Here is a 24,310-nt window from a genome sequence, read left to right as displayed (position 1 = left end):
GAGTGACAATGAAAAGGTTAGACACCCACGTGCCATTTGTACTTTGTTTCTTTTTTCTTTCTTTTTAAATCAACTATTTATTGAATTTCTCAATGGAATTAAAACCATAGTTATACTGCTTTGAGAAATGCCTGCTTGTTGGGATTCTGTACAATCTTTTGGTGGGAGACAGCAAGCCAAATGGAAGCCCTCATCACCTGCAGTGGGGATGGAAACAGATCTCCAGCAATTCTCCTCTCAAAGTGCAGCCCTCATCTCAGATGTCCCAACCATCAGAAACTGAATTTTCTGTGAATGCAAGGAGTGCAGAGGCAAGGCAGACCTGTTAAATGACCAAAACAGCAAAAAAATTGCTGGACCCAACGCTTTTAATTTGAGATCTGTCTGTTGGAGAAGTGATTTATGAATTTTGGACACCAAAAATGAAGCGTGACGGTCTGTGGGATGACCAGACTCAACTTCATCATTTGAGCAGACTTTCCGTTACACATTTTGCCTCATTTTGTCACACATTTACATATTGTGATATGACAGCAGGCCAGGAATACCTTTTCTTAGGCTGACTACATGTTAATAGTTCAGAAGAGTTGCTGAATTTTTCACTAGTGGGAGCCAATGGTCGAGAGGTATCTGAAGATCTTTATTGAGTGATAGGCTGTGTACACATGACATTTTATTCTAGAATCAATTAATGTTCCGTACTTGTTTTTATTAAGTAAGGCACACACAATCTAGTTCTATTGCATTTTTTTGAGGGGGGGGGGGTTTGCCTCTGAAAAGTGCTTCCTGAGAAAACTGGTTTCATTCTGTGAATAAAAGTTCATTGCAGATAGATTTAGCATTACCCCACAGTATGTCCATTTAAAAACAGAAAAAAGAGATGTAACGGGCAGGGAAATTACTGCAATGTGTTATACGTAGGACTTTCTCTGAAGATGGTTTGGAAACTTCAACTAGTGCAGAATTTGGAAGCCAGGTTGCTCAGAGGGGCAAGATGGTAGTGGCGTAGCACAGGGGCGGTTGCCCCAGGAACAAAATTGTTAGTGCAAAATTTCAACACCTGGTGCTGCCTCAATACAGCTGTCCACTTCCACCGTTGGAAACAGCTTCTCCATGCAAAAGAGGAAGTAATCTCTCCAGACAACAGAACAACTGTTCTTTTTTAGCTCTGTGGCTGCTATCTCCTGATTGATGAGGACGCCATTAGGCAGTTGAATGCATACAGTGGTACCTCAGGTTAACTACTTAATTCATTCCGGAGGTCCATTCTTAACCTGAAACTGTTCTTAACCTGAAGAATCACTTTAGCTAATGGGACCTCCTGCTGCTGTCGTGCTGCCGGAGCACAATTTCTGTTCTCATCCTGAAGCAAAGTTCTTAACCTGAGGTACTATTTCTGGGTTAGTGGAGTCTGTAACCTGAAGTGGTACCTCAGGTTAAGAACAGTTTCAGGTTAAGAACTGAGCTCCAGAACGAATTAAGTTCTTAACCCGAGGTACCACTGTACTAATACTAATACTAATACTAATACTAATACGAATACTAATACTAATACTACTAATACTGCCTTGGGGTGGGCAGTGGATTCTGCCTAGTAGGAGTGGACATTTATTTGTTGCTTGACTTACAGGCTGTCTTTCAAGCTACAGTTGGTCCTTCAAGGTGATGCAAAGATTTAAATATCCAAATTTAGATTTCTAATCATAATAAATAATCAGAAAGATGCTGCTTGCCTCCAGTTATGCTGCAGCCATTGTAAGGAAACCAAACATTACAAAAGCACCCTGTTCTCTCCTCTAAAGGAAGCCAACCCCATATACCACAGGCCCTGGCAGCCTTCACTATTTAGGAAGGGCATAACAATTATATCGCATTGGCTCTCTTATGGCCCAGAGTTGGGCTGTTGTGGAACATATTTCTGCTTTCTGAAAGTAGCTTTCAAGTACAAATAAAAAGTGGGCTTGGGCATTTTGGCACAAAGGAACTGGGAGAAAATGAAAGGGGGGACATAGACGTCAAATGTTTTTTATTCCGTTTCCTGAGGGGCTGAACTGGGTGTTCTGTTGAATGTGTGGTTTCTTTTGAAAGCTTATGGAAATGCCCTCCCTCTCATCTACTAAAATTCAAAACATAGACACAAATCATTTATAGGAGACAAAAAACAATAAGTAGTGTCAGCACAGGGGGCTATATTTTACTTGGCTGTGCCATGAGGAATTATGGTGGCTTGCAATGAGTAGAATATAAAGTAACATACGGTGCTTGTTCACATCAGGGTTGGAAATTATAAAATGTAAAATCCAATATATTTTCTTCATGGTGTCAAACAGCTGGGAGTTTTTTATGGCTTCTAGCAGGATGTCATGCCTTTTCTCGTGGACCAATAATTCCAGAAGCACATTTAAGTGCATGCTGTTCTTTATGTGTTTTGATGTGTGTTTTTAAAGTACTTGCAAATTTTAATAGAGTGAGACTCATGCCGATGTAATGATACTTTAAGTCATCAAACTTAGACTTGCTTAGTTAAACAAGTAGCAGCAAGGTATTTAATATAATGCTGAGAATATGGCTTTTAAAGGAAGGTGATAGCATAGGTATTTAATATAATGCTGAGAATATGACTTTTAGAGGAAGAGGGTAGTAACACCGTTGAATGAAGCTGAATGTTGGAAGACTTAGGACAAACAAATGAAGGTCCTTCTCCACACAGTGCATAGTTAAACTAGGGAATCCACTCTCACAAGAAGTAGTGATGGGCAGCAACTTAGAAGGCTTTCAAAGAGGATTAAATGAATTCATAGGAGATATGCCTTGTTGATGTTGTTTATTCGTTTAGTCATGCCCGACTCTTCGTGACCCCATGGGCCAGAGCACGCCAGGCACTCCTGTCTTCCACTGCCTCCCTCAGTTTGGTCAAACTCATGCTGGTAGCTTCCAGAACACTATCCAACTATCTCGTCCTCTGTCGTCCCCTTCTCCTTGTGCCCTCCATCTTTCCCAGCATCAGGGTCTTTCCCAGGGAGTCTTCTCTTCTCATGAGGTGGCCAAAGTATTGGAGTCTCAGCTTCAGGATCTGTCCTTCCAGTGAGCACTCAGGGCTGATTTCCTTCAGAATGGAGAGGTTTGATCTTGCAGTCCATGGGGCTCTAGCACCATAATTCAAAAGCATCAATTCTTCAGCGATCAGCCTTCTTTATGGTCCAGCTCTCACTTCCATACATCACTACTGGGAAAACCATAGCTTTAACTATATGGACCTCTGTTGGCAAGGTGATGTCTCTGCTTTTTAAGATGCTGTCTAGGTTTATCATTGCTTTTCTCCCAAGAAGCAGGTGTCTTTTAATTTCGTGGCTGCTGTCACCATCTGCAGTGATCATGGAGCCCAAGAAAGTAAAATCTCTCACTGCCCTGTCAGTGGCTAACTAGCCATGAGAGCTGTGTTCTGTTTCCACTGTTGGAAATGACATGCTTCTGAATCCCAGTTGATGGGAATCACAAATGGGCAAACCATTGTGCATATACAGTGGTTCGAATGTCTCCAGTGACGAACGTTTTGGTTTTCAAATGCCGAAAACCCGAAAGTAAATGCTTCCATTTTCAAATGTGCCCCAGAAGTCGAAGGGCTTCCATGAGTGTTTTTCAGATTCTCAATTCAATTTGCAGACCGCCCTTTGTGTCTCTGTGTTTCAGAACTCGAACGGTCTTCTGAAACAGATTACATCCGGAAACCGAGGTACCACTGTATATATAAATAATTTTTGATGATATGGAAAGTAACAGAGTGGCTTACAGCTAGGAAGCTAAATAACTCTTCCAGGTGACTGATAACTTCTTTGTAAAGATGTACAGATTCTATATATTCAAAAATAATTTTACTTTCATAAACACATAACTGAAAAGAATATATTTACAATCTCATGTTTATTTACCTTCTTCCTTATAGAGAGTTCTTGCACTGGTTTCTCCCTATTAACGTTTAGGGATATTCCTCTGTCTGTTTCATTTCAGATAGATCACAATGAAACCCACTGTCCTCAGCAGTGTCCTGAGAAGTCTCTCTTAGCAACCATTCTTCCTCACATTCACAGAGGGAAGAAGCAGAAAGCAGTTAAAAATGAGTTACTGGAATAACATCTTCTAAAAGTTCTGTTCTTACCACATATTCCAATTCATTCCCAGATCTCTCTTCTGAAAGGCATGGGAATTTGACAAATTTCTGTGTGGAAACAGATATTTTCCTAGAAATATCTAATAACCCCAAGAAATATCTAAATCTTGTTTTTGAACTTGGCTGATCTTCATGCATATTACCTCAAACACAAACTGGGGTGCTGGTAGGGACTGACATTGGATCCTCACTCAATAAAACCAGAAGATCTTAAATAACCTTATCATTACAGGATCATGATCACGTAGACATTTTAAAATGCCACCTCCAAATTAGTTTTCCTGCTTCTCGTCCTGTTAATGCTACTCAGTTCCATATTATCAACGTTTGTTAACATTGCAACGTGTTAGTAATAAATAGTTATCAGTTGTGCTTATGCAAGGAGATATGTCATTATATCCGTCTGTAAATAATATTCCTTTTTTCTACTGCTCATCTGGCTTGACTGCAAATATTAATTTATCCAAATCCTATAGTTTAGGGAAATCATTCTTATTGATTTCTCTGACAGAGTGTACAGCTCATTCTGAAGCATTTTATACCCTTGTCTGACCTGGATATAGAAAACACTGTCTTGCCTTCAAGATTTCTCTTCTCTAGCCTGTCATTTCTGTCCAGACTCTTTATTATCTGAGTTATGAAATGCTATAGACTGATAGATATCGGCAAGTCTTGATTAAAATTCATTCCACATAGCTTGCTGGCTGCCTCAAAGGAGCAAAGGTCCTAAGAACTGAAAATCCAAGTTATTTTTTGAAGTGTTAAGCATGAAAAACAGGTCTTTGTTTGATACACACATCTGAGTTTCTTTCTTTCTCTCACTCTTCATTCTGACCCAACAACCGGCCACTGTTGAGAACCTGCAATGCCTGAGTTGTGGTTTTGTCATCTCTAGATACCGCTGACAGTTAAACTACTGTATGACAAGCGCAGCTTACCACCGAATTTCTGAAACTTGCAAAGAAGCAAGGCATCATAGCTCGTGACACAGGCAGTTGATTTCCCACATCACTCCATTTTTTCATTTTCTGAAAGAACCAGCCTCATTTTTAATGCAGCTTGCCTTTTCCTTGTCACTCCTTGTCCTCTCCATCTCCAATCATCTGCAGCACGTACTTTCACCCCCTTCCTCATTTTGACTGGCAGGTAAAAGCATCAAGACAGATCTATCTTGTAGACATTTGGCTTATAAAATGGTAATGAAAAGAGCCCATGCAATCTGGTGGGAAGACTATTAGAGTCGGACCAGGGTTCATATTGCGGCTCAGTCATGAAACACTCTAGGAACCATTGAACTAGCCTCAACATAACCTGTCTCACAGGAGTTTTGTCAGAACAATGGGACAACCTTAAGAGAGGGATAACTTAGAGGACATCCACACCATACATTTAAAGTACCTGGCTCCCCCCACCCCCAGAATCCTGGAAACTGTAGTTTACCCTTCACAGAGCTATGATTCCCAGTACTCTTAAGACACTACATTCCCCAGGATTTAGGGCGAGGAAGCAATGTCTTTTAAATGTGCTTTAAATGGATGGTGTAGATATTATCCTATATAGCTCTGGTCACATAAGTATTCAGAATTAGAAAAAATGACAAAGGTAACAGAGATATAGCACTCCTCTCTACCCCCGACCCATGATTATTCTACTCAGTGATAAAATACCAGAATCGGAATGTGTTGTCTAGGAGCACATTATACGCCAGTGTATTTCTAATAACTACTTTTCTTGAAAGCATGCAATGTTGTTTTGCCAAGTGTCTTACATATCGTTGTGAGTTGGGGGCCGGTTTAGTCTTGGTTAAATGCCAGTGGAGGACCACTTCCCCATCTCTTCCTACCATTCAGCATTGGACCATTTTGCTTCTGATCTCTCACCATGGCAGCACCTCTTGACCAATTTATTGGTTTGCTGATTGTCATCTTCCACAAATACGCTGGCAAGGATGGCGATAAGAACAACTTAAGTAAGAAGCAGTTGAAGGAGCTGATACAGAAAGAGCTGACGATTGGACCTAAACTGCAGGACACAGAGATACAGACATTAATGAAAGATCTGGACTGCAATGGGGACCAAGTTGTGAACTTCCAGGAAGATGTCACTTTCCTGGGTGCCATGGCAATGATGTATAATGAAGCTTTGTGTTTGTAAATGTACGCCCCAGTGGGACGAGGTGTCATGGTTCGGGATTATACCTCTGTAGGTGGTTTCACATAGAATCATAGACTCATAGAGTTGGAAGAGACCACAAGGTCCATCGAGTCCAACCCCCTGCCAAGCAGGAAACACCATCAGAGCACTCCTGACATATGGTTGTCAAGCCTCTGCTTAAAGACCTCCAAAGAAGGAGCCTCCACCACACTCCTTGGCAGCAAATTCCACTGTCGAACAGCTCTTACTGTCAGGAAGTTCTTCCTAATGTTCACATCCAATAAAATTTAAGTTTTGTAAAAAAGAAAAAAAAGGAAGCCAGTGGAGGATTCCATGGTTGAACTGGCCTTTGTGAGATAGTACCACCTAAGCATGGCCATTGGTACAACAAAGGAAGTTGCTCTGTGCCAGAGGCCAAATGTCCTTCTTCACCTGGTAAGTAGTGAGAAAGACAAAAGCCGGAGTTAAGTGTGTGACTGAGCCTAGGAGCAGGCAGAAGCCAGAGAGTGAGAGCCATGCTTGATTTCTGCTGGAATCCAAGGAGGTGGCTATGGGAGAAGCAAGACTTTCTGGGGTGTTAATGCTGTGAATCCTTGCACCATAAACTCAGGTGGAAGATATGTGTAAATAAACCATATAGCATAAAGACACCACAGTCTCCGCTGTGCCTCATTCCAAAGAAACTGAACCCTGGGAAAGAGCCTGGAACTTACAGAATCTCACACTGCTCAGAGATTGGGCTGGTGTGCAACAACATGCAGTGTCGGAAGAGATAGGGGGGAAAGTCATGTTTGCTTTTTAGCCCCAAATAACACAACCATAGACACTGGGAAGGGAACAGTGAAGGACAAATTGATGCAACAGCTATGTTAAATCATGTTCGTATTTGCCATGTAAGAAGCATTCACTTAATTGGCACGCAAAATGTTGTGTTCAAACCTGCCTGTGAATCCTGTCATAATGACTTGGCTCTCTAGAGGAAGCTCAAGCAAGTTTTGCTTGACAGAACACAGGCAAGTTTTAAAATACTATAACTTGCTCAAAGGAAACCCAAGGGATGCCAACTGTATCAGAGGGAATATAGATAAGCATGAAGGCTCACTCTGGAATAAGGTTCTCCCCATAACCCTGGTATGGGAAAATTCAAATTGAGGTTGGGAGAAGTGTGGGAAGGCAGTGATTTGGAGACGAATGCCATTTGGACATCATAGAATTAATGGAGGTACAAGAAGCTTACTTTCCAATTTAAATGACATAATGGATGAACCCTGAGTCTTGCAGGCTATGATGCTGTATGTGTGCCTTCGCTTCCACTGTTTATATCGATAAAGAAGGTGTACATGCCTATCTAAAATCTTCCCAAATGTTGAAGCATCACAAATTGAGCAGGCCAACACCTCTACCTCCATCAGGGCAGCCTGATTTTGCCTCCAGAATTCAGCAGCTGGCTTGGTGTAAACGTGGCCATGGTGTCACCCCACATATTTTATAATTAAATAACAGCATGGTCTCATGAATGCATACTCAGAAGTAAGCCTCATTGTGTAGAATGGGATTTACTCATATGTAAGTGTGCATATAATTGCAACCCAATTTCCTTTTTCTTTTCTTTTCGTTTTCCTTCCTTCAGGTTGCCCCATTTCATTATAGCTTTTTGCCATCTGGTCAAAATGTTTCACACTTTTGACAGGAGTGGGAAATATCATAGCTTAGCAGCTGCTTTTCTCTTTGAGGCAGGAAATCCAATTGTACATCACTCTTTGCTTTAATAGTAATTTATTTCCATCTCTAAAAACGGCCATATTCTATCAGCAGTACAAAAACAACGTGTAACATTGTAGCACCTTTTCAGGGGTTTAAAGATTCTTGTGTCATGGAGGACAGGAAACAACCTTTTTCTCCCCCCCTTTTTTTTACTACTGGTCATTTTTCACACTTACCTCTGAGTGAATAGGAGACAAACACAGAGTTCTAATTGCACCATAAAAGGGGAATTATTTATAAAAGGGAATGCTGGACCCCATGGACTGTGAACCATTGACACACATCCCATAAAACAAATCAAATTAATTTAACAAGTCCAAGGGGAGCTATTAATTTTATTTAGAGTGGGGGTTGATGGTGAGAAGGGGAAAGGAATCTTGCCCAGATTGAAACTGTCCCTATATCACATTAAGTACACATAAGCAATGCTGTACTAGCCACTTTTAGCCAGCTATTGTGTGGGTGGGGGGGAATCCTGCGGCACTTTTAAGAGCAGCAAATTTATTGTGACATGATTTTCATCTGCTGGGGGCCATTTTGATAGATGCGTAAAGTATCCTAGAAACTGTTAGGCAAATGTGTATGGGGACAAATTTGGTCCCTGGTGGGGAACCTCCAATCTGTTGGCCTAATTAGACCAGGTAATGCTTCTAATCTGTTTTGACAAACTGTTTATCCCAAACCCTGTCCATCTGCCCTACACCTGACATCAGATGTGGGGCACATAAGCTGTGGCTGCAAATGATTAAATGGAAGCCTTAAAGTGTGCTCTCCATTGTTTATTGGGCAAGTGGGTCTTGTAGTTGACACCTTAGAGCATAAAAAGGCCCAATGGCCCATCTAGTCCAGCATTTGGAGTCAGATGCAAGCCACATTGAGATTGGTTCCACTCAGGAGCTCACACTGGGTTTTTAGAGGAATACTTCCTTTAATCCTAGTGCTGCACTCATGAATAGTAGCCGCTGATAGCTTTATCGTCCATGAATGTTTCTAACCTCATTTTGAAGCCAACTAAGGCCAACTAATCCTTACACTTACCTGGGTGTAAGTCCTATTGAACTCTGTAGGGCTTATTCCTGAATAGGATTACACTACAAACTGGTGGCCATAATAACAACAACTTATTTTTCTAGGAATTTGTTGGCTATCTATTCTGTATAACTGTACATAGTGGGGGAGGGTACCATCTTGTCTTTTGCCTAAAGCCCTATGGCTATGGTAACTGTGCTAAAAAAACCACCCTTTACTTTCAAAGGCAGTCTAGGGTTTCCTCATATTTTATTTCAGACGCTACAGATTCTAGACAAAATGGACTGTTTCAAGAGGTGGCAGAAAGACATATCTAAATTTGTCTGGCAGGGCAAAAAGCCCAGAATAAAATTTAAGATCTTAACCGATGCAAAAGATAGAGGGGGCTTTGCCCTGCCAGACTTAAGACTTTATTATGAATCAGCAGCCTTTTGCTGGTTGAAGCAATGGCTACTTCTTGAAGACACAGACATTCTTGATCTGGAAGGATATGACAATAGTTTTGGTTGGCATGCATATTTGTGGTATGACAAGGTAAAGGTGTATAAAAGTTTTAAGAACCATATTGTCAGGAAAGCATTGTATAATGTTTGGAATAGATATAAGGATTTATTGGAAAGTAAAACCCCTAGGTGGTTGTCACCAATGGAAGCGAAAGCAGTGAAAAAAATTAACATGGACTCTAATTGGCCTAAGTACTGTGAAATTTTAGAATATGATGGCGAAAGACTGAAGCTACAAAGTTTTGAGAAGCTAAAGCATAAAGTTCGAGACTGGTTACACTACCGTCAGATAAATGAGATGTTTAAGCAGGACAGGAAACTTGGTTTTCAGAAGGAGAGGTCAAAGTTAGAAACAGAATTGTTAGAATCCAATACTAAAAACTTATCTAAAATGTATAATTTGCTGCTGAAATGGAATACACAGGATGAAACAGTGAAATCAGCTATGATTAAATGGGCACAGGATATTGGTCATGACATTATGTTTGACGACTGGGAACAGTTATGGACCACCGGTGTTAAATTTACGGCATGTAATGCCCTGAAAGAGAATATAATGAAAATGATCTATAGGTGGTACATGACCCCAGTCAAACTTGCAAAGATTTACCATCTGCCCAATAACAAATGTTGGAAATGTAATGAGGCTGAAGGTACCTTTTACCATCTTTGGTGGACCTGCCCAAAGATTAAGGCCTACTGGGAAATGATCTATAATGAAATTAAGAAAGTCCTTAAGTGGACATTTGTAAAGAAACCGGAGGCTTTTCTCTTGGGCATGGTCGGCCAATTGGTATCAAAGAAGGATAAGACATTCTTCATGTATGCAACCACGGCAGCAAGAATCCTGTTGGCAAAGTATTGGAAGATGCAAGAATTACCTACTCTGGAAGAATGGCAATCGAAGGTGATGGAATATATGGGACTGGCAGAGATGACCGGCAGAATCCGTGACCAGAGGAAAGAGACAGTGGAAGAGGACTGGGGGAAATTTAAAACATATCTAAAAAATTACTGTAAAATTGTGGACTGATAAGATGTTAAGGGGTAGGAAACAAAGAACTACAGCTGTAAATCTTAAACTTTAAGGAAATTCAAAAGGGACTTAACTAAAGACTGATTGATGAGTTGCTCGAAAAATGGTAAAACAAGGATGTGGCGAAGGGAAGGCATGGGGAAGTCAATTTTTGTTGTTTGTTTTTGATGTTTGTGTTTGTCTTGTATTGTCATTAATATGTGTAAAAACTAATAAAAATATTTTAAAAAGAAAAAAAAAAGAAAATGATCTCTAAACAAGCAGTGGTGATAAGCATAGGACTGTTTAGGGTTGCACATAGATATTTAATCTTTTATGAAAACACTTATATATGCATAAGGGATTGAGAAGGCAAATCCTTTCTCCCTAGGTGTAGTGCTTCAAAGGTCAAGTTGATAGTGTATATATAGTCCTCTACTAACATTGCAAGATATATTCATGTTCCTTTGCTCAAAAACACCTCTCACTCCAAGCCCTGTGCTCTCAGTAATTTACCGTATTTTCCCATGTATAATATGCCCCGTGTATAATACGCCCCCAATTTTGGGGGACTCAAAATTAAGAAAATGGGGGGAGATTGCCCCCATGTATAATACTCCCCTATTTTTAAGTAAAAACACCTAGTCTTATACATGGAAAAGTACAGTATGTATCGTTTTGAAATCAGAGATTTAAACATAGCAATTGGGTTGGACAGGGCCCAAATCTTGGAAACTGATTAAAGTTTAATTGTAGGGGGAAGATGGGAATTAATAAAAACTCAGCTGTGTTTCTTGATCTGCTCCCCCTCCCCCCAACTTTTACTTGGGTTGGGGATAAAAGGAAGCAATCATTCTCTAACTATGTAATTAATTTAAATATCTGAATAACTTAGCATTCGTGAATGTAGCACTTTTTTCATTTTCTGTCTCAGTATTGCCTCATAAAATGAGCAAAGCCTGTTTATCTGATAGTTTCAGGATTATTATTGCTGCTGGAGACAGAATTGTGAGGCAGAGCCGATACCGTCATTTGCATGCTAGTATTTTACATGGGTGGATAAAGGCATTTTGATTTCTAATGAAAATTCAGCTGATAATGATCTTGGATTGGTTTGATTTACATGGATGATGATGTCTTCATTAGTTGGAGCAAATGATTAATCTTTCTTTACTACAGCTGCTTGTGAGCTTCCCCCCCCCCCAATGTGGCATTTTAATTTTCAGGTTGACAACCAGTCAGAAAGAATCTATTACACATGATCAAAGCTTGTGCTAGATAGTTTTTGCCTTTGGATGACAAACAGAACATTCCTCAAGTCAAGGGAAGGTTATTTGTTCTTTAATCTGCACGGGTTTTCAACTCCTCTGCACACAGCATTCCATTTGTTTGACATGCATCTAGTTCTTTGTTAGCGAATTTATCTGTTTAACCATTTTGTTAGGCATAAGCAGAGGAACATCTTGAAGTTAACTATTGCAAAGCAGAAATCGTGTTTCACAATGTAAATGAATCTTCACTGGGATAGAGGCTTATGGGGCGTCTCTAGTCTGTGTTGGGGCAGTATTCTATTAAATGCAATGAGAATATAAAGGTCCTATTACACCCAGAAAGACTCATTCATAATCTCTTAATTACTTTTGAAAGTATTGTTGAGATTTGGGTATATATCTGGACTATATTATATATATTAATAGACATTTCCTTCAATTTTCTTTTGATGGTGTGTACAGGGCAGGGCCAGCCCATTTTGGTACTTGAGGTGCCCCCCTCCACAGCAGGAAAGAAGGGGTGGGTGAAGATCTGCATCAGGAAGAAGTGGAGAGTAAAGACCTACATTGGGATCTGCTGCCCTTGAGAGCCAGTGTGGTGTAGTGGTTAAGAGCAGTAGACTCATAATCTGGGGAACCGGGTTCGCATCTCCGCTCCTCCACATGCAGCTGCTGGGTGACCTTGGGCCAGTCACACTTCTCTGAAGTCTCTCAGCCCCACTCACCTCACAGAGTGTTTGTTGTGGGGGAGGAAGGGAAAGGAGAATGTTAGCCGCTTTGAGACTCCTTTGGGTAGTAATAAAGCAGGATATCAAATCCAAACTCTTCTTCTTCTTCTTCCTTAAGATCCTTACTTTGCCTCATGGCCCTAGTACAGAGATACCAACAGAATATTCTGGTCCTAGTGTACTGTAGGTAGACTGGGCACTCTGCTGCAGAATCTGCAGAGAATAATTTATAGGGAGTACCTGTTGGGGTTCCATTCCACCTTTTGCTGCAGATATGTGGATTATTGCATGTCACATATCCGTTTACATTCCAGCACAGATTGCTGGCGTGAGCGGAACTTCTGCTCTGTATTGCTTTTGTTTTTAGTCTCTCTCTGAGAAGACAGCAAGGAGAGATGCCATGTTTTCTTTGTCCTGATTTATGTATAATAAATGCATAGTTTAGTATGTGTCTACAGCCTCAAGCCTCTTCTGTTGCGCAGTTTTCACTGCTGAGTAAAGTGTGCTCAAGTCTGCAAGCTTGAGTCACTGATGTATGTTGGATCAGAGGTCGATGGATCTCCGCAGCGGCAAGGCTGAGAGGGAGACGCTCCAGCTGGGGCTGAACCAGCTGGCTTCACGACCCCCCCCCCCGATTCCAACAGTACCTGATCTCAAATGAAGGAGGAGGAAAGGACAGCTCTTTAGGACCACAGAGATTCCTAGTCATTTGTTAATCAGAAATGGCTCAAGAGATTAATATTTGCCTGCACATTTTGCTTTGTAACTTTTATCTAGGAGTCCAACTAATTCCTTTTTTTGAAAGAAAGAAAACTATGAGTCTGGGGGCCTCATTGGCTATGGGCCAAACTACAGTTTTCTTACTGTGTAACATATAGCTACATCTTAGATTTGTGCTATCTTACAGGTACAGCCACTGGTTTCCAGCATGTAAAAGGTAAATGACCCCTGGACGGTTAAGTCCAGTCAAAGGCAACAATGGGGTTGTGGCACTTATCTCGCTTTCAGGCTGAGGGAATTGGCGTTTGTCCACAGACCACTTTCTGGGTCATGTGGCCAGCATGACTAAACCGCTTCTGGCACAATGGAACACCATGAAGGAAACCAGAACGTGCGGAAACACTGTCTACATTCCCGCCACAGCGGTACCTATTCATCTACTTGCACTGGTATGATTTTGAACTGCTAGGTTAGCAGGAGCTGGGACAGAGCAACGGGAGCTCACCCCATCATGGGGATTTTCACCCCATCGCGGGGATTTGAACCGTCAACCTTCTGATCAGCAAGCCCTCTGCTTACACCAATTTATCTCACAATGCGATAAGTTATGCTTACCTCAGTGCCAAAATGTAGCTCACGTCCTTACCTCCTCTGCACCATGGTGAAAGATATCAATGCTAAATGGCACTCCAATGAACCTCTGTGGAGTGTGGCACTTCCAAAAGAGTTGCTTGTGTGTTCATGGGTCACGGTTTAGTGAGAGAGCATCTGCTTCACACACACAAGGTCTCAGGATCAATCTCTGGTTTCGGTAAGTGAGGGCTGCCTGAAATCCTGGAGAGTCACTGCCAGCCACTGAATAATAGAATGATAGAGTTGAAAGGGGTCATGAGGATCATCTAGTCCAACCCCCTGCAATGCAAGAATCTTTTGCCCAACATGAGGCAATACTCAGTGTAGACAATATTAAGCTAGATGACTATATACTTGGGTGCACACAGATAAGACAACCTTTAATAATGGCTAGCAGGCTTAAAAATTGTTGTTGTTTTTAAATAATAGTAGTTGGCATATTCTAGAGGTGTATCAAGTAAGCAAAGACAATTCTACAATCCCATACACATGGGTGTGTTTGCGTTCCAATTCGGACACAAATATATTGTGCTTTGGGCAATGTGCCTCCGGTTTAGTTTTCATTCTGAGTCTCTTTACCAGTTTTTGGAAAGCCTCCCCAACGCAAATGGCCACCCAGGTATGAAAACAATGAAACAAACCTGGATGAACTATGCGCTCAGAATGGACTCCAAACAGGCTCAGAAGCCCTGAAGCAACCAGCAACCATTCCATTTGGATGTGTGCCATTGCACAGAGTTTGAGAAACTCTATCAGCAGGAAATGAACTGGAAAATTTCTAAACAACTGCTTTGAAGGCATTTGATCTACGACGGCAGGCATGCAGGCCTCAAGGAGAGAAGTTTCACACTGGGAAATTACCCTTTGTGTAACAGGATGTCGGGGGGGGGGGTAACTGGCCTAGGACAGACCAACACTTTTTATCTTGATTGCATGTTGACCGCAGTATGTGGGCTTGACGAGGCATGTGATCCTCACCTCCTCCCCAAGCTAGTGAGCTCCACCTGGGCTGTGGGTCCTTGCTTACCTTAGCTTCCTAGAGCATTCCTCCTCAGAGCCCACCTTGTTCTGGCCTGAAACCAGTGGCTATGAGTCCTGGCAGATCACAGTTACAACGTCCTGAAGATGAAAGGCTTGAGGGAGACCCTGTTGCTGTGCTTATTTTTTGTCAAAAATATCCCAATGGAATATTTGCTACACTTATGCAAATCATTTTAATTGGAAACATTTATTCACATCTCCCTCACAGTAAACACTCCTTTAAAAGTGAGATGCTAGAGTGGCTGGACGTGGGTGCCCAACAACCATAACCATAACTTCAAGGGCAACTGCTGTAATGCCACCTGACTCTCCTTGAAAATGGCAGGGAAGTAGAGTTGTTGCTGGAATGTTGGTGGGCACTGATGTTTATTGGCCCTGGTTCTATGACTCTGTCAACAGCTTTGACATGCAGATATTACCTGTTTAGTTAGGCTTAGTTAGGGTTGTCATATGTCCGGAATTTCCTGGATCTAGCTGGCAACTGGCTGTTGGAAACAGTTTCCAGGTGGAAATTGCTGAAATGTCTGGGAAAATCTGGATGTATGGTAACCCCTGTCGGCAGTGTCTTTTTTGGCGATTTCGCTTAAAAATAGCTCAGAAACTTCATTTTTGTTGTTGAGATTTTGCAAAAATAAAAAAATATAAAAATGTGCAGTGTGGGTACTGAGCTCCCAAAACAATTTTTTGTGGGTGCTCAGGCACCCAGAGCCTACTTTAGGTGGCGTCCCTGCAGGAGGTTATTAACATGAAGAAATGATATAGCCACATATATGATTTTTGTATAGCTCCCTTGTGCTTTCGGTACAAAATGCAAAAGATTCAGTTTTTACAGTGGGGTGCTACATTTTCTATCCCACAAAGGACACTTTTTGATACATGCACAATTCCAGATTTGCTACTTCATTTTTAAACAGGCAGTTTGTGTGGGCTGATTCAATGAAGCCTAAAAGGACAGGTATAATCCCTGATGCAGATCATTAGATATGTCTGTCCTCAGCTGCTTGGCTTGGCTGGCTCAGCTCACAGATGATGCCGGAGAGAAGTTGGCACTGGCTGAGCTCCTCTTTAGCTGGAGTGGCTTACTGTGAAAGCAGAATCAACGGGGTGGATCTGTTAGTCATTCATCCAATATGAAGCAGATGAAAAACAAAGTGGCTGAAGCTGGACTGACACCATCAGATGGTGAGTTGTGGTTTTATTCGGGGCCTACAGATGTTTTTCTCTGCAAAAAGAAAGCACAGGCAATGTGTTGTCTATGATATTTGTCTAAGTAGTGGCCAGTGAGGTGGAGTGACCTTGCTCACCTGGCTTCAAGAGGTCGCTGTCAATAACTGCGAGGGGTGGGCACAGGGGTGGGCCCAATCCACTACTCCCTCTGCAGCACACAGCAGCCGGAGTGGTGGATTGGCAGCACAAGTGCACCGTGCCAACCTGCTTCCTGCCTCACCCCACTCCCTCCCTGTTACCAGTAGTGATCACCATGTTGGGAAGCCAAGTGAGCAACACCACCCTGCCAGCTGCTACTGGAAGTCCAAGTTCAAAATGGCTGCAGTTCTAATACTCATTCCCCTAGGCTGCAATCCTTTACTCACTTAACTGGGTTGTATAAACACTGACAACTGGGAAACACTGGCCTACGAGCGCTCCGATTGGAGAACAGTCTTTACCAAACGTGTCATGGACTTTGAAGACGCTCAAACTCAAAATGAAAGGGAGAAACATGCTAAGAGGAAGGCACACTTGGCAAACTCTCACCGTGATCAACTCCTGCCCAGAAACCTACGTCCCCACTTGTGGAACGACATGTGGATCCAGAATTGGCCTCCACAGTAACTTACGTACTCACTGTTAAGACCGTATTCATGGAAGGATGTGGCGTTTGCCCATTCCTTGTGATTATGTTTGTATGGGGGGAAATGTAAATGGTTAATGTAGACTGACCAATGAGAAAGTTCAGAGGCGGAGCCTACCTGATTTTGAGCCTCAGCCCAGGGGTTTACCATGGGGAGATAGAGGAGTGAGGGTCAGACAGAGGCAGAAAAAGTCGAGCATAGTGGTTGTGACAGTTAGAGTGAGAGACAGGGATAGAACTGAGAGAGAAGAGTGTGACAGTGTGAGATAGTGCCACATCTAGTTAAGGGCGCGCATTTGAGAAACCATTCTGAACATATTTAAAACTTGTTCTTCAATAAACTTTAATCTTTGTTGTTGACTTTACAACCTGACTGAGACTCAGTATTTCACCAGAAGAAACCTGGTTGGTGGCAGCAGAAGAATAAAGCAGTGGTGTACAGGTCAATAGTCCATGAAACGTCCAGGGGCTCTGTACGAACGCCACAAAGACAATCTTACTTGGCTACGAGTGATCGCCAAAGAAGAAGAAGATTAACTGGATGGTGATGATTATGATATTTAATTTATGAATTGCTTGTGTGTAACATCCCAAACTGGATGTAATCCCAAGTGAAACCAACATAACTTCTGAGTCAACATGTCTAGGATTGCACGGTTAGTGGTTAAATGCATGAAATGTATACTTACCTGGCTGAGTAGGGATTTGAACTCTGGTTTCCCAGGTCCTAGTCCAACACTCTAACCACTAACACCACACTGGCTAATACATACCCACACCCCATAGTCATTGGTGTATGTTCAAAACTCTTCTTGCTGTTCGGCTTAAGTAGATATCATTCTATTTTTCTCTTATCCCCCTTTTACTTGCTCCCTTCCCAACCCCTATGTACGTTCCTGATCTTTTGAAGAATATGCTTTCAAAAAGCTTTTATTTGAAAGGTGAATTAAGCCAGCTGAAATATCAATTCAGCTCATCAAACCTTTTCCTTGTTCGGATAAAAGCTGTGTGTATGATCTTTAAATGTTACAGCTATTGTCGAACACAAAGAGAAAAGTATGAGAGAGTTTCTTCTTTTGTTCCCCATGTCTATTTGTCAGTGGCTTTAAGAACAGACAATGGCTTAATTTAGGTTGGATTTGGCAGCTGCTGACTTTTGGGAAAGCCCTTAGAACAAATAGGTGTGCAATATGCAAAAAAATGTGACAAGAAAGCAGTTTGCATTTTAACTCCTTGTTCTCCTAGCTCTCATACGTTTCCATTTTTTTAAGGGAAATTCTCTTATTCCAAATAGGATTCCCCTCAAGAAAAGGAAAAAGTTGACAGCTATAAAGACGCCCTGAATCAATTGCATGGTGAATCTTGAGGCAGGTTTGCACACACAGCAGTGGTTGCCTCTCAGGCTGGCCTGGAACCATGTGGGGCCACTTCCAGGCTTACAACCAGGCTGTGTTCACAAGGGAGTGCCATTTTTGTGAATGAACACCTCCGCATGGATGGAAGTAGCAGATTTCGTCAACTGAGCAATACAGAAAAAATATCAGCCACAATATGGAAACCTGAGCAGTCATGATGGTCAGGTCCAAAGATGCAAAACTTCTTGAATATGGCATGTAAGCAGATTGCAGAAACAACATGCAGATGATGATTGGAGGTATTTGCCATCGGAATAGAGCCTTACTGCAAAGACTGTGAGTTGGTCAGCGTGCACTGATCTACACACATAAAACAAATTCATGCATCGTGTTTATGGAAGACAATCTTACTCGGCTACGAGTGATCACCAGAGAAGAAAGACATAGGCTCAGTTTGTAGATATGTGCAAAGAAACCATATATTATAAAGACACCACAGTCTCCACTATTACTACGCCAGCATGGTGTAGTGGTTAAGAGCGGTGGACTCATAATCAGGTGAACTGGGTTCTCTTCCCTGCTCCTCCACATGCAACTGCTGGATGACCTTGGGCTAGTCATACTTCTTTAAAGTCTCTCAGCCCCCCTCACCTCACAGAGTGTTTGTTGTGGGGGTGGAAGGGAAAAGAGATTGTTGGCCGCTTTGAGACTCCTTAAGGGAAGTGAAAGGCAGGATATCAAGTCCAAACTCTTCTCTCCTTCTTCTTCTTCCTCCTCCTCCTCTTCTTCTCCTTCTCCTTCTCCACTCATTCCAAGGAAATTGAATCCTGCATAAGCACCTGGAATGCCTGGGATCTTGTGCCACTTGGAGACAGAGGCGACATGCAACTGTATGAATAACATCATATCTAGGCTTGCCTTTAATTTCTGCATATGTGGGAAAAGTGAAAAAGACTATCTATGGGAACTCTTTAAAAACTTTTTTTAAAGTTAGATCCTGATTCTTAACAGATACTGTTTGTATCTTTCCTGTGATAAAGCCCCCTACTATGGGCATTTCCTACATTTTTATCTTTCTCAATATAGCCATGAACTCCCAAATTGTTGCTAATTTCCCAAGAACAGATCATAGATATAAAAGCCAATCAAATCAAAAACTAGCACGGGGGATGCCTCTCGTTTGTTAGCAATACAAAACAGCAAAGAAAAGCAAACAATATGTGCCTGTTATCTTGTCAAAAATAATTGGCTCATTAATCCTGGCTATACAAATGTAATTATATTACGAAGGTCAAATACAATAATTTACTTCTGAATGCGCTTCATGTTAAGTGCAGCCGCACATACATTCTAGTATGAAAATAATCAACAGTAACATTAACACCTTGAGTTATTTGGCTGAAATCGTGAGAGATAAAGAGAAACCGAAAAAAGAAAACAAAAAGACCACAATTATTGCACACACATGCATGTGCAAGCACACACAGTACAACTATTTGCTCTGTGGTTTTATTTTTGGATTTTAATGAACAGTTGTACCTGTTTTGACTATTATATTTTTGTAACTGGCCCTGAGACCATTTGGTGAAGAATGGGCTATAAGTACACACAATACATTTACCGTATTTTTCGCTCTATAACACGCACCAGACCATAACACGCACGTAGTTTTTAGAGGAGGAAAACAAGAAAAAAAATATTCTAAAAGAAATAGTGGATATATAATTTTTGTGGTTCATGCTGTGGCCACAGTCATGTGATCTGACAGTGAGTTTGGAGTAGCCCAATGCAAAAATCCTGAGGATCCATGTGGATCCATGCTTTGTAATCACGGAGAAGGGAAGGAAGGGGAACCATGGATCCTCTGCTCACGACTGCAGCAGATCCCCCCCGCCACCCGCAGGCATTCACTCCATAACACACACAGACATTTCTCCTTACTTTCTAGGAGGAAAAAAGTGAGTGTTATGGTGCAAAAAATACAGTGTGTGTGTGTGTGTGTGTGTGTGTGTGTGTATATATATATATATATATATATATATATATATATATATATATATATATATTCAATGACTTCTATGATTCTATGACTAGATGAGCATTGGCTTGGTCATAGAATCACAGAACTGTAGGGTTGGAAGGGACCCAAGGGTCATCTAGTCCAACCCCCTGCAATGCAGGAATCTCAGCTAAAGCATCCATGGCAGATGACCATCCAACCTCTGCTTGAAAACCTCCAAGGAAGGAGAATCCACAACCTCCGAGGTGAGACCATTGCACTCTCCAACAGCTCTTGCTATCAGAAAGTTCTTCCTGATGTTTATCTGGAATCTAGTCAGAATATTCTTTCTTGTAACTTGAAGCCCTACCCTCTGGAGCAGGAGAAAACAAGCTTGTTTCCTCTTCCATGTGACAGCCCTTGAGATATTTGAAGACGGCTCTCATGTCTCCTCTCAGTCTCCTCTTTTCCAGGCTAAATATACCCAGCTCCCTCAACTGTTCCTCATCAGGCTTGGTTTCCAGACCCTTCATCATCTTGGTTGCTCTCCTCTGCACACGTTCCAGCTTGTCAATATCCTTCTTCAGTTGTGGTGCCCAGATCCAGCATGCTCTCCTTATGTGAACTGAAGTGTAACTTCAAGACCCCTGCTCTTTTCTTCTTCTGGTTCTTTTAATCTTTAAACAGGTCTTAGACCAGACAGCCTTTCGTACAGGCAATCTTCCCATAGAAACAGCCAGCCAGCCAGCGATGGTGTAGTGGTTAAGAGTGATGGACTTGTAATCTGGTGAACTGGGTTTGCTTCCCCGCTCCTCCACATGCAGATGCTGGGTGACTTTGGGTTAGTCATACTTCTCTGAAGTCTCTCAGTCTCACTCACCTCACAGAGTGTTTGTTGTGTGGGAGGAAGGGAAAGGAGATTGTTAGCCGCTTTGAGACTTCTTAAGGGGAGTGAAAGACGGGGTATCAAGTCCAAACACCACCACCTCCTCCTCCTCCTCCTCCTCCCCTTCTCCTTCTCCTTCCTTTTCTTCTTCTTCTTCTTCTTCTTCTTCTTCTTCTTCTTCTTCTTCTTCTTCTTCTTCTTCTTCTTCTTCTTCTTCTTCTTCTTCTTCTTCTTCCAGAAGAATGATTTATGTAAAGTAGGACAACTGGCCACTCTAATAAAAGGACTGCAGATTTGTGGGTTAGTCCTATGCCATAAATCACCTAATTTCTGAGTTGAGATGTAATAGGTTTCAGGGTTAGTCAGGGGGATCATTTTATATGAAAATATTATTTTCAAAGAGCAGTTGCCCAGAGCCTGCAAGGGAGATACACAGGAAAAGACAGGCTTATGCATGTAAAACACATGGAATGGTCAGTGGACTCCCTAAGAAAATCTGCATGCTCCTTTGGCTGTCAAAGGAAGTCTCCACCCACTCTTAAACTCAGGACTATGGGTTCAAGCCCATTGGGCAAAAGATTCCTGCATTGCAGTGGGGTCGGACTAAATGACCCTCACAGTCCCTTGCAACTGTCCAGTTCTATGATTCTACGACTGAATTAATATCTAGGGCCCTATTTGTTGTGTCCAACTAACCTGCATGTCACCAGAGCCAGATCACCAGAACAAATTTGTCACCCTGCTTTAAAAACACCTTTTTAAAGAAAAGAAACTTCATGCAAGAGATGCTCTTTTTTCCTATAAGTGCATCCATAATAGTGAATCAACTCCTGCAAAGGCACCGAAGCATAAAAATGAAAGACAATAAATCTGGAGTAAAAAGAACACTATGCAAAGTCAGGCCAGTTTTTTCCTCTCTCTCCCAAAGATGTATTTTATTCATGGGAAAGAATCTTTCAGTTCACTCAAAGCTGATACAAATTTATGGAACCTTGAGCAGTGCTAAAATACCAATCTTTGCAGCTGAAGGACTTAGCTGAAGGTATTGTCTACTATTAAAAATAAAAAAAGAAAATAAAAGAAGCTGATGATGTCATGGGTCTTCCGTAGCAACAGCTCCTAAAACAATAAAGACTCTATCTGCTTTGGAAACTAGCAAATGTGTTTAGTCTGAAGCAGAGAATTAAGGTCCCACTTGTCGAACCTCAGAAATTTTCAATTTGGTCTCCTTCCAGATTAAAAACAGACCAGCTGAAAAATAAAGTGAACTGGAATAATTTGCCATCAGTTCTTAATATAATGACTGATTTCCCACTCTGTATCCAGTAAGCAGCCAGGCAATGGGTTTGAACTAAGGCCAGGTGGAAGTAGGCCAGGCATGTTAAATTTAAGACCTTTCACAACTCCCTGCAGAAACTGTGCAAATAATGTAGCCGAAGTGCTTTCTATGTACTGTGTAACTGAACTCTTTTGGCATTCTGATGAATTTTGTGCCTTTATTCTGCTGTACCGTGCAGTTTAAGAAATAAGCTGAATAGAGCAGCTAATTTTCTCAGTCGAGGAACAGGGCCTATGCAGCCCACATGCAAATATTCCTTTATTCATTTTAATTTTAGATCAGGATCAAAACCAAAACTGTGGTATCTGTGTGTCATGGGCAAACTGATAGTTAAACATGATTGTTGTTTGCCTAGACGTTCCTATGACAAGCAATGCAAAACTATAATGAAAATTTAGCTTACAACCACTATCAACACCCGTTACAGAAGACTCTTTCGACACCTTTATGGATACATGGTGTTGGTACATATTCATTTGACATCCAGAATATGAATTGCTAAAGAGGCGACTTTTGAGGTTGAATAAGGAAATGAATCTTATCCAATTATTACATGCTTCCCTCATTAGTCATTCCAGATATGGCGCCATTAATGTTGTCAAACTTCCAGTGAAGAAGGGAATGCCAAGACTGACATGCTGGATATTTCATATGCCAACTGAAACCTCAGCCTGCCAGGTGGAACTAATATGTTAAACAGATAATTACATTGGAAATGGAAATGTTTTAATGACCAATTCAAAACTATCCATCTTCCACTTTGGACTTTATTAAAAATTTGCACTTGAATGGTTGTGGGAAAGTTGAAAGGGGTTGCAGCGTTTTGCTTGGTTTGGGATTTTTCCGTATTTGATTGGGGAGGGAAGGGTAACTAAATCTTACACTACCATTTAATAGGCAGGTGTTTAGCTGCATAAAAGGAAAAGAAAGAGGATCAGTTGGCTGAGGACTGACCAGGTTATTTAGTTAGTGTCAGAACCTGGGAGGTTCACAATTCTGAATGGAATGTAGAGATGCACTTTTTATAATAGTGTAGCCAATCTGGAAACAAGCTTAATTCAAATGTTCCTGCCAGCAGCTGCCAATGGGTCTTGCTGGAAAGAAAGTAAGTCCTTTCTTGGAGGTCATGAAAGGGGAAATCCCAAACTGTGATTGTATGACCCAACCATAATCAAGCAACATGGATTTACCAGAAGAGTCTGCACAGTGAAATATAGGGATTCTGTGTTCCTCCAAAATAAAATATTTGCGTCTCTAGAGATTATACCCACTCCTATGTGTATTTACTGAGAAATAAGTTCCGTTGAATTTGATAAGCCTGTCTCCCAGGTGGGAGGCTGAGTACCAGTTGCAAAGGAAAATTGGGCATCTTCGCTTATGAAAGCTGTGCAGAAGAGATTATCTCAGCAGGTCCAGCTTTTTCAACACTGCCAAAAGTCTTTCTTAGTCTAACCATCAAAAATATAGGATTCCTGTCCTCCTTTGCAGTGAGTCTTGCTCAATGTGCAGCATTTGAAGACAATCTGAAAGCAAATGCGCAGGTTAAATCATCGTCGTTTTGCTGATTTGCTCTTTTCTCACAGAGTGCAAAGTCGCATTAGAAGGGAATGGCTTTCTGTGCTGCAATACTGGATTAATGAAACACATAATTACGATTATTGATCGACGAGTTCAAACCTTCCTGTCTGAGGTGGCGGGGTGGGAGACAGGCAGTTGCTTTTCAAGTGCACATGAGATGAACCTGAACTGTGCAACAGGGGACTTTTCATCATTAGAAGGTTTTAAGCAGAGGCAGAATGGTCACTGAGCAGGGATGTTGTAGGAGTTGATTTACTCCATTTGCAGCGGGTTGG

At 41.6% G+C, this 24,310-nt stretch overlaps 1 pseudogene across 1 annotated transcript; it reads left to right on the top strand.

Moving 5' to 3' along the window:
* Nucleotides 1–5,274: 5,274 nt before the first annotated feature.
* On the top strand, nucleotides 5,275–6,322 carry LOC309379950 (protein S100-A6 pseudogene; annotated as a pseudogene). The gene is made up of 2 exons (XR_014173336.1): nucleotides 5,275–5,314; nucleotides 6,019–6,322. The product of XR_014173336.1 is annotated as a protein S100-A6 pseudogene (transcript).
* Nucleotides 6,323–24,310: the final 17,988 nt, after the last annotated feature.

This window comes from Podarcis melisellensis (assembly GCF_964234715.1).
Source record: "Podarcis melisellensis genome assembly, chromosome: 11".
Classification (NCBI taxonomy): Eukaryota; Metazoa; Chordata; class Lepidosauria; order Squamata; family Lacertidae; genus Podarcis; species Podarcis melisellensis.
The sequence above is the reverse complement of the archived record's forward strand: the minus strand, read 5'-3'. Positions and strand labels throughout refer to the sequence as shown.